Genomic DNA, 5,698 nt, shown 5'->3' with positions numbered 1-5,698 from the left:
CCATCACGTCATAACGGTCAGCAAGTCCCGCCCTCACCGCGGTGCTTTACGGGACTTGTAGTGCTCAGGTGCATGGGTTCCAGAGTTTTCCGTCACCTTGTGTGTTCCGGAGCAGCAATCACATCCGAAGGAGCTTATTTCTTCCCCTAGGACGAGACATTTACTTTAAAAAAAAAAAAAAATTCTTTCAGTTTTCAATGAGAAAGCTCCATACATTTGAAGGGCCAATGAAAGATCATCTTCATTTTTCTCCTGCCTCCACAAAATACTTCACTAAGAGTCTTACAGATGAGAATGCCTTTGGCATTTAATGATGCCTCCCACCTGCCCAGGGAGACCCAGCAATCTCCCTGGGTGCCCTAGTTTGTGGTTCATCATTTCCCTTCTAGGAAGAAATTATTCTTTAATGTTAACTCTGTCAAAGTAGTGCTGTTCCTAATTGGGTTAAGAATAAACTCAGCAAGAGTTCCTGCTAAGTCAGTTTAGAGAAAATTCCCCCACTTTTTGATATCTGATGAAACCCTGGCCTGTCTTCAGCAAGAATCCTGTAAGTAGGTTTAGCAACAATCCCCTCACCTTGATGTCTTTTCTTAGTAATTTTCCATTCACTTATCCTTACTGTATTTGGAGTCTAGTTCAATCTCTCTCCTTTGGTGTAATGTACCCATTGCAATAGTCCTGGATAAAGTCCCTCTTTTATCATGTCAGGATAATTATTTCTTAACACGAAACATGCTGACTATGGAAGATTAAATTCAGAAATGCCCCTTCTCCAAGGTGCAGCATCTGTCTAAATCTGAAAGGTAACTTTTCTATGTCATTTAACGAGGGAACTTATGCCCCTGTAGCCACTTGAGGCTTCAGGCAGGAGAATGAGTGTTTCCAATTCTGCGTTCTCACAAGATTCCTGGCACTCAACTGAGATGAAAGAATGGTGGGAAATAATGAGTAAACCTGGGAGTGGGGTTTCTGTTGAAAGTTCTAAATACCTTCTGAGTTACCAAAATAATACTCTTCTATCTAAAACTGTCTACTGTCTTCTGATCTCAGAATCCTGGATGTATTTCCATTAATGTTACTAGTCTTGGAAAGCACTAAGAGTTGACACCTCCTACACACACACAGCTTACCGTTGAGGTGGTAGTCTTCCTTACTGCGGTAAGAATAAACTCAGTTATATCTTGTCAACTGGTTGTTTTGTTGATAGTTTGGGGAGCTAAATTTGACAGCATAGAAGAAAAAGATCAGTCTGATGTTTCCAATATAAGTGTCAAGGGAAGGCTGCAAGTACAATCCTTTATAACTGAATATTAAAGAAATGAGAATTTATATTTAGACCTACAAAGAAAATCTTCCACTTCTGTTTTCAACTGCTAGATATGGGGGCTAACTAAGACTGGAGATTAGGTTACTCTGTGCCTGACACAGTGGGTTATCTCATTTAATCCTTATAAGAGAAGCACTTTTACTATCCCCATTTTATAGTTGATAAAATTGAAGCTTAGAGGAATCAAGTTACTTGCCCCAAGGTCACACAGCTAGTTAGTGCCATTAGAAGGCTTTGAACCCAGCATTCTGACTCCAGTGTACTCAATCACTATACTTACTGTATTTTTCATGAGAGTTCAGTGATCTGTAAGGGAAGACAAACAAACACATAAATGAGTTTAATACCATGATATTGGCTTTAGGAGAATTGTTATGGTGCTAAAACAAAATTGTTTTTTCCTAGGGCCAAGAAGGAAGCTTTCAAAGAAGTATTAAAGAAAAAGTTATTCTCAGATCAGATCAGATCAGTCGCTCAGTCGTGTCCGACTCTTTGCGGCCCCATGAATCGCAGCACGCCAGGCCTCCCTGTCCATCACCAACTCCCAGAGTTCACTGAGACTCATGTCCATAGCCTGTTAAAATGCTAACAAGACTTTATTCAGAACTATTACAATAGAAACATTAAACAGGGGAGAGAGATTGCGCTCAACTCCAAATACAATAAGGATACATAGGAATTCATAGCCATTAAGCAGAGTGAGGGGGTGAGTAGACGCAACACTACTGAAAGGACTTGATACCAAGGGTAATGAGGCTTCTTGCTCAACTGACTTAATAGGATTTTTGCCAAGGTCAGGCTAGGAACTGATTAGATATCAGGGTGGAGGATTCTTTCTGAATCAACTTAGGGTTTTTGCTGAAACTGGACTTGGCAAGAATAGACACAGAAGCCCAAATATGAGGCCGAGTTGAGAAAAGGGCTCAGAGGAGCCTAAGCAGAGTTTGGTCAAAGAGAGAGTGTTTGTCAGATGCTTGATTTATGTGAATAACAAATGTGGCAGGCAGAAAAAGGGATGGGAGGGGAATTTGAGATGGAGGGAGGGAGTGGCCATTGGCCAACGGCGGTGGTGCCATTACCAGAATTCTCTGTAATGATGGAAATGTCCTCTATCTGCACTATTGGGTCCAGGAGCCACTCACCACATGTACACCACATAGAACACTTGAAATATGGCTATTGCAACTGGGAACCGGGTTTTTATTTAATGTAAATTTAACTAGGTTTATGTGACCACTGTCCCAGCTAGTGCAGATCTGCTGGAGCTGGGTGACAAGGCTGTGGACTTTGGAAAGTAGAAGCAGGGGCAACCTCAGAGAAGGTGCCCAACTAGCTCCTGCTGCTTTCACCTTCACCCTCAGCTCTAGTCCTGCCCAGTCCTACCCAGAAACCAGTGACTCCTCTGGCCTTTGGACTGTCAACTCCATGGAAAGGAAAGGTGAGAGGAATTTTATCCCTGAAGCTTGCTATCTCTGTAACCATCTAGAGACTCTACAGTTTGATGACTTACAATGTGGAAATAGCTTGTATGTCCAGGTTTGAGAAAGAGAAGGAGTAATCAACGGCAAGAAGGCAACTAAAAATTATGTCAAGTACAGTGTTTCATAAACTTCAAGAGAAACCAGAACCAGGCATGCCTTACATTAATCAGGTGTTTCTAAAATGTGCTGGCAAACCAATCACCTACTTAGAACTTCGGGGGATGTTAATATTTAAGGGTGCTTTGGAATGTCCTGTTAAAAATTTGGGAGGCATATATTTGTGTTTATAAAGTACATTAAGTAAAAAAAAAATTTCTTTAATTCCACTCATGTTTTCAAGACTGCCATCTGTAGAGAAAAATGTGTCTGTTGCACACTCTTCCTTTAACTAGCTAACTCAAATTGATTCAATAGGAATTATTTCACAATTCTGTAAATTGTAAGTAATTTGGGAACAGGTAAGTTTGACTTGTCTGATAGAGGTTTGATTGTTTTCCCTCCTTTTCTTGTGGAAAAAAAAAATCAGTTTTGCCTCTGCTTGCAACTCCTTTCAATATTCTAATGGAAGACATTTTCACATATTGAAGTATGGGGAGGTCATTCTGGCTTCTAGGTGATTTAACTTGGATTTTATGCTCTGTGGCCTATCAAACATATATTATATATCTGTTTTGCCATCAAAGAAAATGGTATAGTGACCAGAAGTTTAAAGTGTCCATAAGAATTAAATGCCTCCCTTCCTAGGACACCAATGCTTGAACTCCTTTGATGATAAGACTCCCTTCCCAGGTGTCAAGACCATACCAACTTGCTGTGTATGTGCTGATCTGCTTTTTTTTTTTTTTAAGTTGAAGGAATGTATCCCTGATGATTTGTTTGATATTCTTTGTTCTGACAAGATATAAAACTGTATGGAAAACCATGCTTCTCCAGAGCAGTTCTTCAGAGTTATCTGAGTGGCTGTGTCCTGGGTTGTAGTCTTCAATTTGGCTAAACTATAACTCTTCTCTATTCCTATTACAGTTTGGTTATTAATTATTTACATTGAAAATTCTTGGGGTAGTTGGCAGGATATCAGAAAAGCTGGCCTGAGGTCACCTGTATCCTACTTTGGGCTGGTGCTTAGTACCAAGCCCCTTGAGGACCCCCATCCCCACCCCACCTCTGCCTCACAGCACTCTTTAGATGTTTTGGTGAGTTTTCCCTGATATCTGGATATCCTTTTATTAAATGATAGTCCATGACTTTTATTTGAGCTGTTATCTTAAAATCTGTAGTCTTAAGCAGGTAACAGTTCATTTCCTACGTGAAAGGAACCTAGGGAGAATTCCTAGACAGAAGACATAGGGGGAAATTCCTAGGCAGGGACTAAGGGGAAATTTCTAGGCAGGAAAGACCTAGAAGAAACTTTGGAATGAACTAGGTTGGCTGATTTTTTTTTTTTTTTAAGTGTGGCTTAAAATTGGAAAGATGTATATGTTATAGTAAAATTAAACTTTTTTTAAAAATGAAAAACTATGCTTCTAAAGCTTATCAACTCATGGACAGACAGCCACCCACTGAACTGTTGGCTTCATGTACAATTGATGTGGAGCCAGTACTTGCAAGTACTTAAATATGTGTGTGAGTCGTTCAGTCGTGTCCGACTCTTTGCGACCCCATGGGCTGTTATAGACTGTAGCCTGTCAGGCTCCTCTGTCCACAGAATTCTCCAGGCAAGAATACTGGAGTGGGTAGACATTCCCTTCTCCAGGGCATCTTCCCAACCCAGAGATCAAACCTGGGTCTCCTGTATTGAAGGCAGATTCTTTAACATCTGAGCCACCAGGAGAGCCCCATTGGCTCAATTAATAGAACCTAAAATTGAAAATTTTAAAATTGAAATTCTCCAAGCCAACCTTCAGCAATACATGAACCGTGAACTTCGTGATGTTCAAGCTGGTTTTAGAAAAGGCAGAGGAACCAGAGATAAATTGCCAACATCTGCTGGATCATGGAAAAAGCAAGAGAGTTCCAGAAAAACATCTATTTCTGCTTTATTGACTATGCCAAAGCCTTTGACTGTGTGGATCACAATAAACTGTGGAAAATTCTGAAAGAGATGGGAATACCAGACCACCTGATCTGCCTCTTGAGAAATTTGTATGCAGGTCAGGAAGCAACAGTTAGAACTGGACATGGAAAAACAGACTGGTTCCAAATAGGAAAAGGAGTACGTCAAGGCTGTATATTGTCACCCTGCTTATTTAACTTCTATGCAGAGTACATCATGGGAAACGCTGGACTGGAAGAAACACAAGCTGGAATCCAGATTGCCGGGAGAAATATCAATAACCTCAGATATGCAGATGACACCACCCTTATGGCAGAAAGTGAAGAGGAACTCAAAAGCCTCTTGAAGAAAGTGAAAGTGAAGAGTGAAAAAGTTGGCTTAAAGCTCAACATTCAGAAAACAAAGATCATGGCATCTGGTCCCATCACTTCATGGGAAATAGATGGGGAAATAGTGTCAGACTTTATTTTTTTATTTTTTTGGGGCTCCAAAATCACTGCAGATGGTGATTGCAGCCATGAAATTAAAAGACACTTACTCCTTGGAAGGAAAGTTATGACCAACCTAGATAGCATATTCAAAAGCAGAGACATTACTTTGCCAACAAAGGTTCGTCTAGTCAAGGCTATGGTTTTTCCTGTGGTCATGTATGGATGTGAGAGTTGGACTGTGAAGAAGGCTGAGCACTGAAGAATTGATGCTTTTGAACTGTGGTATTGGAGAAGACTCTTGAGAGTCCCTTGGACTGCAAGGAGATCCAACCAGTCCATTCTGAAGGAGATCAGCCCTGGGATTTCTTTGGAAGGAATGATGCTAAAGCTGAAACTCCAGTACTTT

The sequence above is a fragment of the Bison bison genome, unplaced genomic scaffold (genome assembly GCF_000754665.1).
Source record: "Bison bison bison isolate TAMUID 2011002044 unplaced genomic scaffold, Bison_UMD1.0 scf7180017864180, whole genome shotgun sequence".
Classification (NCBI taxonomy): Eukaryota; Metazoa; Chordata; class Mammalia; order Artiodactyla; family Bovidae; genus Bison; species Bison bison.
This window is presented reverse-complemented; position numbering follows the sequence as displayed.